Source organism: Papio anubis, chromosome 2 (genome assembly GCF_008728515.1).
Source record: "Papio anubis isolate 15944 chromosome 2, Panubis1.0, whole genome shotgun sequence".
Classification (NCBI taxonomy): Eukaryota; Metazoa; Chordata; class Mammalia; order Primates; family Cercopithecidae; genus Papio; species Papio anubis.
Window position 1 is genome coordinate 138432026 of NC_044977.1, and position 15357 is coordinate 138447382.

The 15357-nt window shown below is 35.3% G+C and overlaps 2 long non-coding RNA genes across 7 annotated transcripts in view; one reads left to right on the forward strand and one right to left on the reverse strand.

Moving 5' to 3' along the window:
- The window catches only part of LOC110742632, a 288855-nt gene extending 275002 nt beyond the window's left edge, over positions 1-13853 (forward strand). For 2 of the 4 annotated variants that reach the window (XR_002520499.2, XR_002520508.2), the window contains exons 5-6: positions 8494-8546; positions 10560-13685. This is a non-coding gene — a long non-coding RNA (uncharacterized LOC110742632). Of the gene's footprint in view, positions 1-8493; positions 8547-10559 lie in introns of all 4 variants that reach the window. The other 2 variants (XR_002520502.2, XR_002520501.2) reach the window with 2 other exon arrangements.
- LOC103882257 overlaps positions 1-15357 on the reverse strand; it is a 90971-nt gene that overhangs the window by 53554 nt on the left and 22060 nt on the right. The window lies entirely within an intron of this gene.

Genomic DNA, 15357 nt, shown 5'->3' on the forward strand with positions numbered 1-15357 from the left:
AGGACCAAATCCTGGCACAATTCATCATTTGCTGACTAAAGAGCCCTTGGGCCTTGAACAAACATCACCAGTAGCCAGGCAGTACTTGTCACAAGCAGGGAGTAAGATCCAGTACTATGCTGCTTTCAGGTGAGACCAGCACATAACCAGCTGTGGTGACCTTGGGGGGAGGCCCCTTCTGCTTGAGGAAAGGAGAGGAAAGAGTAAAAGGGACTTTGTCTTGCAAGTTGGGTTCCAGCTCAGGCACAGTATAATCAAGCAGATACTTAAAGCCCCTAGCTCTTGGAGAGCATTTCTAGACACACCCTGGGCCAGAAGGGAACCTGCTGCCCTGAAGGGAGAGACCTAGACCTGGCAGGATTTACCAGCTCCTGACTAAAGAGTCCTTGGACCTTGAATATACTTCACTGGTAGTCAGGCAATAGTCAACACAGGCCATGGGCAAGACCTTCATGTGTAACCTAGAACAGTGCCAGAAATAATGGTCACAGGATACCCCTCCCCCAGCTCCAGGAACCTCAACACAGAGAAAGAGACTTTGCTAGTTTGGGGGAAAGTAAGGGAAGATAACAAGAGACTCTGCCTGTAATTCCATGGAATTCTCTCAGATCTTACCCAAGACCAACAAGGTAATATCTCCATGAATCTGCAAGAGCCACAGTGTTACTAGGCTTGGGGTGCTCCCTAATGCAGATGCATAAATGGTGACCAAAGACATAGATCAAAACATACAATACTTTTGAATAATTGGAAAGCCTTCTCAAGAAGGAAGAGTACAAACAAGTCCAGACTACAGCAATTAGAATAAATATATAACTCTTCAATGCCTGGATATTGATGAACATCCACAAGCATCAAGACCATCCAGGAAAACATGACCTCACCAAATGAACAAAATAAGATACCAGTGGCTGATTCCACAGTGACAGAAATATGTGACCTTTCAGATAGAGAATTTAAATTTGTTTTATTGAGGAAAATTAGTGAAACTCAAGATAACACAGAGAAGGAATTCAGAATCCTAGTAGACACATTTAACAGATATCAAAATAATTAACAAAAAATCCAGCAGAAATTCTACAACTGAATAATTCAATTCACAAACTGAAGAATGCATCAGAATCTCTCAACAGCAAAATTGAGCAAGCGGAAGACGTAGTGAGCTTGAAGACAGGCTTTTTGGAAACATTGTCAGAGGAGAAAAATTTTAAAATAATGAAAAACAATGAAGCATGCCTACAAGATCTAGAAAATAACCTCAAAAGGGCAAATCTAAAAGCTATTGGCCTTAAAGAGAAGTCAGAGAGAAATATAGGGGTAGAAAGTTTATTGAAAGAGATAATAACAGAGATCTTCTCAAATCTAAAGAAAGGTATCAATATTCAAGTACAAGAAGGTTATAGAACATGAATCAGATTTAACCTAAAGAAGACCACCTCAAGACATTTAATAATCAAAACTCCCAAAGGTCAAGGATAATAAAAGGATCCTAAAAGCAGCAAGAGAAAATAAAGAAATAACCTGCAATGGACCTCAAATATGTCTAGCAACAGACTTTTCAGTGGAAACCTTACAGGCCAGGGGAGAGTAGCATGGCACTTGAATTTCTGACAAAAAGAAACAAAAAACTTTTCTCCTAGAATAGTATATCCAGCAAAAAATATCCTTCAAACATGAAGGAGAAATAAACACTTACCCAGACAAGCAAAAGCTGATGGATTTCATCAACACCAGGCCTGTCCTATAAGAAATGCTAAAGGGAGTTCTTCAATCTGAAGGAAAAGGATGGTAATGAGCAATAAGAAATCATATGAAGGTACAAAACTCACTGGTAATAGTAAGAACCCAGATAAATACAAAATACTATAACACTGTAATTGTGGTATGTAAACTACTCATATCTTAAATGGAAAGACTAAAAGATAAACCTATCAAAAATACAAACTACAACCACTTTTCATGACATAGACAATGTAATACGATATAAATAGAAACAACAAAAACTTTAAAAGTGTATAGGGGGTCAGATTAAGCGTAAAGTCTTTATTAGTTTTCTTTTTGTTTCTTTGTTTATGCAAATAGTGTTAAGTTGTCATCAGCTTAAAATAATGGATTATAAAATAGTATTTGAAGACTCATGGTAACCTCAAATTAAAAAACATACAATGGATACACAAAAAATAAAAAGCAAGAAATTAAATCATACCACCAGAGAAAGTCATCGTCACCAAAAGGAGGACAGAAAGGAAGAAAAGAAGGAAGAGAAGACCGCAAAACAACCAGAAAATAAGTAACAAAATGGCAGGGGTAAGTTTTTGCTTATGAATGAAAACACTAAATATAAACAGACTAAACTTCTCAATCAAAAGGCATAGAATGGCTGAATGGATTAAAAAGCAAGACCCAATGATCTGTTGCCTACAAGAAACACACTTAACCTATAAGACAAATAAAACACACTTTACCTATAAGACTCAAATAAAGACTGAAAATAAAGGGATGATAAAAAGGTATTCCACGCAAATGAAACAAACAAAAAAAAAGCAGGAGTAGCTATACTTATATCCAACAAGGTAGGTTTCAAAACAAAAACTATTTTAAAAAGACAAAGAAGGTCATTATATGATAAAGGGGCCAATTCAGCAAGAGGATATAACAGTTGAAAATACATATGCACCAAATACTAGGCCCCTAGGTATATAAAACAAATATTATTATAGCCAAAGAGAGAGATAGACCCCAAAATAATAATAGCTGGAGACTTCAGCACCCTACTTTCAGCATTGGACCAATCATCCAGACAGAAAATCAACAAAGAAACATTAGACTTAATATGTACTCTTGACCAAATGGACCTAATAGATATTTACAGAACATTTCATCTGGCAGCTGCAGAAAACACACTCTTCTCCTCAGCATTCTCAAAGGCCACATCTTAAGCAAAAAACAAGTCTTAAAATTTTTTTTAAAAATTGAAATCATATCAAGTATCTTCTCAAATCACAATGAAAAAACCTAAAAATCAATAACAAGAGGAATTTTGGAAACTATACAAACACATGGAAATTAAACAATATGTTCCCGAATGAACAATCAGTCAATAAGGAAATTCAAAAGGAAATTTAAAAATTTTTCAAAACAAATGAGAATAGAAACATACCATATTAAAACTTATGGGATACAGCAAAAGAAGTACTAAGTGGAAGGCTTATAGAAAGAGAAAGAAAAGAAAGAAAGAAAGAAAGAAAGAAAGAAAGAAAGAAAGAAAGAAAGAAAGAAAGAAAGAAAGAAAGAAAGAAAGAAAGGAAGGAAGGAAGGAAGGAAGGAAGGAAGGAAGGAAGGAAGGAGGAAAGAAAGAGAGAGAGAGAGAGAGAAAGAAAGAAAGAAAGAAAGGAAGGAAGGAAGGAAGGAAGGAAGAGAGAGAGAGAAAGAGAAGGAAGGAAGGAAGGAAGGAAGGAGGGAAGGAAGGGAAAGAAAGAAGAAAGGAAGGAAGGAAGGAAGGAAGAAAGAAGGAAAGAAAAACTTCAAATACACAATCTAATGATGCATCTTTAGAAACTGAAAGAGCAAGAGCAAACAAAACCCATAATTAGTAGAAGAAATAATAAAGATCAGAGCAGAAATAAATGAAAATGAAAAGAAAAAATACGAAAGATTTAAAAAATGAACAGTCGGTTTTTGAAAACATGAAAACAAATCAACAAACCATTAGCCAGATTAAGAAAGAAAGAAGACCTAAATAAAAATAGAGATGAAAAAAGAGATATTACAACTGATATGGCAAAAATTTAGAGGATCATTAGAGGCTTCTATGAGCAATTATATGCCAATAAAATGGAAAACCTAGAATAAACAGAGAAATTTCCAGATACATACAATCTACCGAGATTGAACCATGAAGAAATCCAAAATCTGAATAGAAAAATAACAAGTAATGACATTAAAGCTGTTATAAAATGTCTCCCAGCAAAGCAAAATTTTGGGATGCAATTGTTTCACTGATGAATTTTACCAAACATTTAAAGAAGAAATAACACCAATTCTACTCAAATTATTTCAACAAATAAAGAAAGAGGGAACACTTCCAAACTCATTTCACAAGACTGTGATATACATTTGTGTACCTAGATGCATATACATTTTTAAAAAGAGATAGAAAGAGTAGACACATATACATTTTTTAAAAGAGACAGAGTAAACTACAGGTCAATATCGCTGAAGAACATTGATACAAAAATCCTCAACAAAATACTAGCAAACTGAATTCAAAAACACATTAAAAAGATGATTCTTCATGACCAAGTAGGATCTTTTCCAGGGATGCAAGGATGGTTCAACACATGGAAATCAATCAATGTGACACATCACATCAACAAAATGACAGGCAAAAACCATATGATCTTTTCAATTTATGCTGAAAAAAGCATATGATAATATTTAACATCCCTTCATGATAAAAACCCTAAAAAAACTGTGTATACGAGGAACACACCTCAATACAATGATAAATGGATAAATTTCTAGACACATAAAACCAATTGACACATATAATGAAAGCCATGTGTGTGACAGACCCACAGGTGGTATCATACTGAACAGGGAAAGACTGAAAGGCTTTCTTCTCAGATCTGAAACAAGACAAGGATGCACCATTTTCACCATATGTTATTGTTACACAACATAGTACTGCAAGTCCTAACTAAAGCAATCAGACATGAGAAAGAAAAAAGGGCATCCAAATTGGAAAGGAAGAAATCAAATTGCCCTTGCAGATGATATGGTCTTATATTTGGAAAAACCTAAAGACTCTACCAAAAACTATTAGAACTGATAAACAAATTCAGTAAAGTTACAGGATACAAAAATCAGTGTACAAAAATCCCTAGCATTTCTATATGCCAACAGCAAACAACTTGAAAAAGTAATCTCATTTACAATAGCTACAAATAAAATACCTAGGAATTAACTTAATCAAAGAAGTGAAAGACCTTTGTAATGAAAGCTATAAAACACTGATGCAAGAAATTGAGGAGGACACAAAAATGGAAAGATACTCGATATTCATGAATTGGAAGAATCAATATTGTTAAAATGTCCACATGCCAAAACAAACTACAGATTCAATGCAATCTCTATAAAAAACCAATGACATTCTTCACAGAAATAGAAAAAAAAACCCTAAAATTTATATGGAACAACAAAAGACCCAGAAAGCCATCCTGATGTAAAAAGAACAAAACTGTAGGAATCACTTCCCTTACTTCAAATTATATTACTGATCTATACTAACCAGAACAGTACGGTACTGGCATAAAAATAGCCACATAGATTAATGGAACAGAATACAAACCTCAGAAATAAATCTATACATCCACAGTGAACTCGTTTTCAACAAAAATGCCCAGAAAATACATTGAAGAAAGGATAATCTCTTCAATAAATGGTGCTGGGAAAAGTGGATATCCATATGCAGAAGAATGAAACTAGACCCCTATCTCTTACCATATACAAAATCAAATCAAAATGAATCAAAAACTTGCATCTAAGACCTCAAACTGTAAAACTGCTAAAAGAAAACATTGGGGCAACTTTCCAGGACATTGATCTGGGCAAAGATTTCTTGAGTAAACCCCACAGGCACAGGTAACAAAGCAAAAATGGACAAATGTGATCACATCACGTTTAAAAGCTTCTGCACAGCAAACAAAGCAATCAACAAAGTGAAGAGACAACTCACAAAATGAAAGAAAATATTTTCCAACTATACATCTGACAAGGCATTAATAACCAGAATATATAGGCAGCTCAAACAGCTCAATAGGAAAAAATTTAATAATCCAATTTTTAAAATGGGCAAAACATCTAAGTAGACATTTCTCAAAAGAAGACATACAAATGGCAAACAGGTATATGAAATGGTGCTCAATGGCATTGAACATCAGGAAAATGCAAATCAAAACTACAATTAGATATCATCTCATACCAGTTAAAATGGTTTTTATTATATACAAAGGACTGGCAATGATGAATTTTAGTGAGGATGTGGAGAAAATGTTACCCTTATACACGGTTGATAGGAATGTAAATTAGTACTGTCTCTATGGAGAACAGTATGGAGATTCCTCAAAAAACTAAAAACAGAGCTACCATATGATCCAGCAACCCCACTACTAGGTATATACCCAAAAGAAGTAAATCAGTATATCAAAGAGATATGTGTCCTGCCATTTTTATTGCAGCACTATTCACAATAGCCAAGATTGGGAATCAGCCTAAGTATCCATCAACAGATGAACACATAAAGGAAACACAGTATGCATCTACAATGGCGTACCATTCAGCCAAAAAAGAATGAGATCTTGTCATTTGCAACAACATGGATGAAGCTGGAGGATATTATATGAAGTGTAATATGCCAGGCACAGAAAGACAAACATTGCATGTTCTCACTTATTTGTGGAAACTAAAAATCAAAATAATTAAACTCATGGAGATACAGAGTAGAATGGTAGTTACCAGAGGCTTGGAAGTGAAGTGGGTGTAGGGAGGAAAAGGGATGGTTAATGAGTACAAAAATATAGTTAGATAGAATAAATAAGATGTAGTATTTGATAGCACAACAGTATTATTAATGACAACAGTAAAGGAATCAGAGCTGTTATTTTCTAGGAATGAATGTGTTAATGGAGTGAGCATCAACAGCAGATTTCCATGGTAACCTACAGACTTCAAAAACTGTTAATTTCTAACACATGAACAACTTCTGGAAGGTCACGTACGTGTGTATGTGTGTGTATGTGTGTACAATGTGTTTTATAAATTTACATTGAGTCATTGATCGCTTGCAGTGTGTTAGCAGCTTTAGAAAAGGTAGTACGGAGCTCAAGGACACTAAATTCCTATATCAAGGGTTTCTTAACATTAATCACTTTTTCTCTCTTCAAAAACCAGGTAAAATGACCTATTGAAATAGCTGTAGTATAATCCAATTTACAGTTTCATAGAAAATGTCAAAGAAAAACGTCTATTTTGTTCCTGTTCTCTATAAGTAATAATATATCTCATCTGAAGGCTCTAGGAGAAAAAAAAGGAATAAAATAAAAGCAACTGATATCTCTGCCAAAATATGTGATCTGTGGAAGCAAGTTCAACAATAGTGATAACCAATATAAAATAACTTGAAACAAGTTTAATCAGTTGTAAATTATGTATCTGAAGTTATTGTATTTGTAGTTCATATTAATAGTCTAGATTTGAGAAATATCTCTTTAATGCACATTGATGGCTTGAAATAACATCTATGGTTTTTTTCCTTCTCTTTGTCATTCTGACATTTTTCCTCCTTCCTTTTTTACCTTTTGATTTTGAATCATAAAATTTCCAATTTGAAACCATATTTGACCTATTAAAACAGCAGTTTTGTATGGTTCAAAGTACATAAGACATGAAATAATTCTTAGGTGATATTTCAAGACAATAATCTGATGTTAATTTCCCAAATATCAAGATGGTATTTAATCATATTTCTAAAGATCTTCCACTGAAAGCTGTCTTGTACTATGAGCTACATGTAAGATATAGGCTAGTTGCTAAGTGAGCAGAAACAGCATAATTAGGGTTATAGTGGTATGCGGGTCAGGAGTATAGCATGATTTTTAAGTCCTTGCATTATTTTGTAATGCATGTATGCTGAAGAAGGTTAAGAAAGGCACCGGGAATTCATGTCCACTCTTCTAACCATTGCATTATTGGCCCTAACCTATTAAACTATATGTTTACCTGAGATAGATAAAGAAATGCTGTCAATGTAAGTATACTTCCAAATTCTTCTTTTCTGCTGATTCACCAATTCAAGAAGTACTTTCTCACATGTGCTCGGGATGTAGTCTGCCAGGTCCAAGCTGGCCTTCTTGAATTGCTACCGTACCACTTCCTTTGGTGACTGAGACTCAAGAGATCCATTTTGCTCCTCTCTATTTAAAAGGATTTCTCTGGAAATTCTGCTACCTTGGTATAAAATCCAAAACTCATACAAGACCCCTGGAACTTAGGATATTCCTCACCACTGCCTGGTTATCACATATCCCAGGATCTTGACATATCTCCACACAAGTTCTCAGTGTGAATAACATTGACTGTAGCAGCTATGATCAATGTCATTGTCACTGAGAACTTGCAGGCCTGTTTTGCTGTTCCCTTCCAGCCTATCTCCATGTAGCTAAGAATGGCGGGCCACCCCCATTAGGACTAGAAGGAGGAAGATTTTCCCCATCCCTAGGCCAAAGAGCCACAAACTAGAATCCATTTTATTTTAGGGGAAATACTCTCATTACCCAGTAATACATGCTCTTATTCTGCAGTTTCAACAAGACATTAACAACACTGTATGTACAATCTCCTACCTTTTGGGCCTCATCTTTAGCCTTCTTGTTTACAGAATCACAGAATTTTGGTCCTCAGCAATAATTATAGTTTGTCTTTCTTATTTTAAAGGTGAGGAATTCAAAGACCACCATGTTGCTGTTTTCCCTTACAACTATATTGAGGTACAATTGACATAAAATAAATGGCATATATTGAAAATGTGTAATTTAATAAATTTGGACAGATGTGTACACCCAGAAAACTATGAGCAGGAAATAAGCATACTCATCACATCCAAACTTACCTCATGTCCCTTTACAATCTCTCTTTGTCATCTCTCCCTTCATCAACTCTCACCACTGGTGTGCTTTTTGCCCCATAGGTTAGTTTGTATTTTCTAGAATTTTATATGAATGAAATCAAACTATATGTTCTCTTTTTATTGTCTGACTTATTTTACACTGCTTAGTTATTTTTGAAACTCATCTATGTTGTATAGGTATCAATAACTAATAAGTTTTTTTGGTTTTTGTTTGTTTGTTTTGAGACAGTCTCACTCTGTCACTCAGGCTGGAGTGCATTGGCACGATCTCGGCTCACTGCAACCACCACTTCCCAGGTTCAAGTGATTCTCCTGCCTCAGCCTCCTGAGTAGCCAGGATTACAGGCATGCACCACCACACCTGGCTAATTTTTTTTTATTTTTGGTAAAGACAGGGTTTCACCATTTTGACCAGGCTAGTCTCGAACTCCTGACCTCAAGTGATCCGCCTGCCTCAGCCTCCCAAAATGCTGGGATTACAGACATGAGACACCATGCTGGCCAACTCATTAGTTATTATTGTTGAATAAAAAATATTGCATGGATATCCCAGAATTTTCTATCCATTTACCAGTTGATAAAAATTGGAGCTGTTTCCAAATATAGTTGATATGAATATGTATGTATAAGTCTTTGAATAGACATATATTTTCATTTATCTTAGGTAAATGTATAGGAGTGGAGTGGCTAGAACATATAATAGCTACATGTTTAACTTTTTAAGATACCAACAAACTGTTGCTGGAAGTGGTTCTACCATTTTACATTACCTGTCAGAATTGTAAAAGTTTCAGTCTCTCCACATCCTTGTTAACGCTTATTATAAGCCTTTTTCACTTTAAGCACTACTGTGATGTCTAGTGGTATATCATTGTGGTTTCAATTTTACATGTCTTTGATGAAAAAAATTTGAACATATTTTTATGTGCTAATATATTATGCATATCTTTTATTTTTGGAAGTACATGTTCAAATTGTTTGCCCAAATTGTTATGGGGTTGTCTGTTTTCTTAGCAGTGAATTTTGACAGTGTTTTAAGTATTCTGGATATGAATCTCTTATCAAATATATAATTTGCAATTATTTTCTCTTAATCTGTAGATTTTTTTCATTCCCATCAGTGTCTTTCAAAAAGCAAAAATGTTGGCTGGGCACGGTGGCTCACGCCTGTAATTCCAGCACTTTGGGAGGCCAAGGTGGGCAGATCACGAGGTCAGGAGATGGAGACCATCCTGGCCAACATGGTGAAACCCCGTCTGCACTAAAAATACAAAAATTAGCTGAGCGTGGTGGTGCATGCCTGTAATCCCAGCTACTCAGGAGGCTGAGGCAGGAGAATTTCTTGAACCAGGTAGTCGGAGGTTTCAGTGAGCCGAGATCACGCCACTGTGCTCCAGCCTGGTGACAGAGTGAGACTCCGTCTCCCATGTGCACGAGAAGCTGTTATGTAATATCTGTAACTGGTTTGAAAATCACTTGCCCATTCAATTCAGTTTGGCCTTACAAGCCATGAGATCAAAGTTGCTCAGAGAGGTAGATCAGTAGCCCTTTCTCAAGGAAGGGCCTGCATTATGGTTTTAGTGAGCTCTGTCTGAACATGATGTGATCCAGTGGCTACAGGTTTGAACAACAGAGTCTTCCCCTATCTCCTGCAATAAAGTACATGACAAAGAGAAGCTGAGCTAAAATTGTTGGGGTTTAGCATATATGACAAAAAAAGAAATCAATAGAAATCTGATCATAAGGTAAAGTTTGGGATGAAGACAGGTGGTTGGTGAATATATAGAACAGCAACTACTTTGGGCACTCTGGGTGCCAGGTCAATGCCAAACTCTACCTATTGGTCTGAATAAATATTTGTCCATATTCGCAGGCTTGGTCAGGATTTGTGTAGAAAGTGCACAGCAGGACTGAGCCTATGCATTCAAAGTCTTGAGTACCCCTACAAAGGAAGAGGACACAAACGAAAAATGTTCCCTCATACCAAGGATTGTCCTGAAATCCAAGACCATATTTTATGAGATAAGTTAAAAATCACATTACTAATTACCAATATTGAGTAAATTAAGGGGAAGAATATTACATTATGAAATTAACCAAATAGCATAATCTTATTGCTAATTCCCCCTCTCCATTGTTTTACTGCCTATATGATTCATGACATTTATAAAGCAGATCCAGGATTACCTCAAAAGTGCTTTTAAAAGTGAAAGAATGCTTTTAAAATGAAAAAAAAAAAAAAAAAAAACAAGGAAAAGAATTATTTTATTCTCCTCTTGGTGGAGAGTAGAACTGAATAATTACGGTGAGATGCTGCCTTTATCTCTACTGGAGGTTGTTGGAGTCACACTGGAGCTAAGAACTAGGGACCACATCCTGGCCTTTGATTTGAGGACCCTCTTGTGCATGTTTAATTTCCCACAACTCCAGAATCACTTGTAACATTGCAACTTTTCATATGTAAAAGTAAAATTAATAAACTTGTGTTACTCTTTATGTTTGGGTTTCTTAGAAGACATACATCAGAGAGAGAGAGATTACAGTATGCAATCTCTCAGCTGCCAACAGAACACAGATGGGCTTGGGAACACAGAATGATCCAGATCCGCAGGACTCGAGCAATCCGTGGGAAGTTTGGACAGAAGATCTGATGCATCAGACAGTAAAGGACTGTTGAATGTTCCATGATAAATGTGCTTGTTCTTTTGCCTGCATGCCCTTGAATAAAGACATTTTGATCTCCAGGGCCAACCTGAGAAACATATAATCTAGTTTTGAAAGAAGAGCCCTGCTACACAAACACTGGCTCACAATGTTAAAAGATATCAACTGAAATATTGAAGGGCTTTCATATTTCAGTAAATTGACTATCCTATGTGTTTGATATTTCCATTTAATTGAATATTTCTTAACTCAGTGAAAAATGTATGAGCCTGCTATGATAAATTCAGTATTGCATATGGGAATTTCAAGTATCTTTTATTGAATCTTATTTCTTGATCTCTCTCCTTTCAAAGAGAGATACAAAAAGACCATTAGCCTGCTTGCTTCTGTTTTTTCTGCCCCATCTCCACCTTTATTCCCAAACTGTGGTTCACACATTTATTTCCATTTTTAAAAATTTTCTCTTGCTGCTGCCATTCTCTTATTACTCATTTTTTAAATACCTAGTCCACTTTCTTTACTTTTCTTTAATGTCTGCCTCAGAGCTCAGCTTTTTTAGTTAATTGACGATATCACTAGCCTTTAGTTCTGAGAGACTGAATACACAGTCACACCACACATAGAAATAGAATTCTAACCCACAAACTGCAATAACCAGAGCAAGACCACAGCCTCCACGGCAATTAGCCCAAAACGGTCAGTACCTGATCAATAATGGACAACTTTCACAATTTTTAGCTGCCTTTCTCTACTTCCAACTTTGAACCAACTGAAGAGAGACAAATATGCTGCCTAATCACCCTCATAGGATACTTTTCTTTCAGTTATCAGGCTTCCGACTCCTCCATACCAATAGCCTTCAATCAAGCAGACCCGAAGTCTTCCCTTTTTTCCATTCTAAAGCTTTCCTACTTCTCTGCCTGCCTTTGAGTCTCTGCCAAACATAAATAATGGCGGTTGACTTCCTTACTATGCTAGCTCTGAATAAATATCCTTTTCTTGTTCGCATCTGGGTATACTTCATTTGTTTCCATAGTTCTTTCATTCTGTGAACTATCCAATTAAAAACTTTTTAAAATAAATACCATGCTCTTGGCTTTTCTGCAATCATCAACTCTCTTTAGCTTCTTCCTTCAATTCCACACCTTATCCAGATGCAAGCTAGCTTTTAGGAAGTTTTAGGAGGTACTTTTTCACTACATATATTTTATTTGACTGAAAAATGATAAAATATCATTTAAATTGAATGTACACCAACTGTGGCTCCTGAATAATAAAAACATAAATTTGTATCCATAAGCATAATAGGACATTTAATAATCCTTGTTACATATATTGATGAACATATTCTGTAAAGTCATTTGGTCTTGTGCCAAATAGAAACTATAAAAATATAATGAGCTTTTTGTCAAAAACTGTTATGTAAGGCCTTGGAAGTTTCTAGTAGTTCAGTGCTTTCTATTCCATTCACGTTTTTGTTGAAATAAAATGGAAAAGAAAATAACCTTGTATATGCATATTAGAACTAACAGGTAAGGGTTTCCATGGATACTTTTATGCAGCCAAAGAGTTCGTGTGTGGAAAAAGGCATTCATTTCTAGTTCTAAGAGATTCTGTTCTGATAAGGAACTCCTGCCATCCATTTTATGTCTTGACTTTCTAACAGAATAAAAATAATATATATCATGTGTGTTATGTGTAAGTCATGAGATAGTTCTATCTAAATAACCTTTTCAATCATCTGGCCTATTCGAGTAATACCTTGGAATTTTGTTAAAGCTTGGAAAATCTACGAAGATTTTGTAAGCAACTTTTAATGAGTTTATTGCTTTCTAGATATGTATGAGGCATCTTTTTTCTCTCTCTCTTTTTCTTGGTCATACTTAGGCAGTTTAAATTAACCAACTACTAGTGCTAGAATAAAAGTTTATCTTTTACTTAAAATAGCTTTTTTATCTTTTATCTTTAATTTTACCTTTAATTTTTATCTTTTTATCTTTAATTTTATCTTGACTTGAAGAAATTTCAAATATCTTTGATTGAATCTTATTAGTTAATATCCTACCCAAATGAAATTTTCTGCAAGTTTTCTTTTTATCTTTTTGAGAAACATGTCAAAAAAGATTTCACACCATGAAACTGCTAGGTTAAATTTTAAGCCATACAGTTTTATGAGAAGCTTGATGAGGTTCTGTGACCTTTTAATGAGCGAATTCATTCTAAACAACATGTTTTAAATGTAGCACTATTGTTTTACACTGACTTGCGCCTAAGCAATTATAAATTGTGAGCATGGCCTGTAGAATTGTTTTTAAATAAATAATCTGAAAAATCATTTGATCTTAGATTTAAGAGTGAACTCTCAAATACGGTTTGTTTTTACTAGTTAACATAGACTCTGGATAGCAGTAAAGTGTAAATCATGATCAGAATGGTAAACAAAGAGGCAATTAAAATATCACTCAACTTCCAAACTGATTAAATAATAAATTTTTGCAACAAAGCTTTCATGATTTATGTTTTCAAGTCCATAGATGCAACAGCTTTTTCACTGAGTGCAATACTGTCATAACACATACATTGTCATGGTACATTATACTATTATAATGTAAGCTAAATGGCTGTCAAAAATACAGGTTACATAAGATGAGAAGAAACAGAAATGCAAACTATATTAATCCCTAACATTGGATTTGGCCTTGGCATAATAAAGATGACATCTTAATGATTACCAGGGATACTGTTTATAGAAGATGATTCCTAAAATGTATTTTATTATGGTATTGTGCACTGCTAGAAAGCGGCCTCCTTTCAAAAGCTGCTTTAAATAATTGGCATTTCACAATATGTATCCAGTATGTCATTAAGACTGCACACAGATTATTACAGTACTTTATTTATATTCAGCATCAAATTATGTAAACTTCTGGCCTAAAGTATTATAAAGTTACTTCTTGATGATGATTTATTTTGGTAATATAAAATATCCTATTCCTGTATCTTCTTCCTCTTGCCCATCATTCAGTATTTGTATTTTCCAAAGTTCATCATCTGTCTTCTTGCTTTTACACTCCACCCCCCCTTAACAACCTACCCATCCTAACGATTTGAACCACAACCCGTTCACCTAAAAAATCTGTATTCTCCACAGAGACTTCCAAATCACTATTTCATACCCAGACTTTTCACCCAATGAAAGTATCTAATGGCTTACTTAAGAGTTCTGCCTGGATATGCATCTTGAACCAAATATGTTTTACTCTCAAACTCAGCAACTTACTTCAAAATCTATTCCTCCTTCAAGACATGCACCTGAGTGTGGAGTGGGCCTATGGCCTCCACCTCACAGCTCAATCACCAGTTTTGAAGTACCATGAGTGTCATGTCCCAAGGCCCTGACAAATTTGCCACTCCTCTCCAGCCCCTTTACTCGTGCCCTAATTCACACACCCATCATCACTTTCCTGAATTATTTGAATAGCTCCTGATGTACAGGTTAGACTTCATGACTGCCTTCCAGAATTCATTCACTGCAGGCAGAATACTCTTTCTACAGCATGAGCTAATTAAGTTAGTTTTATTTTTCCTTATAATCTTTCACTTTGCTCTACAGGACAAAATTCAAACTCCTTAAAATGTTATATGGGGTCTATTATGGTCTGGTCACGGTGATGCCATCCTTTGAAATTTAATCACCAAAATGTTCCTTCCACATATAAAATGCTCTCTGGCCTGCTTTCCTTCATTATGCCTTGTTTTTTCATGCTTCCAAGCCTTGAAACGTTCTATTCCTTTGCCTAAAATGTCCCCTTCCCACTGACCATCCCACCCTCATCCCACCTGCCAATATCTACCCATTAGACTCCCCCTAATCACTAAGGACAATGATAGCATCAACTTTTCTGTGAGCAAAACAAGATCCACTGCATTTATTCCCACACCCCAACATAGTCCTTGATTCTGCACTTTAATAATCTGTCATGCACTCATCTAGTACAATAGGTGTT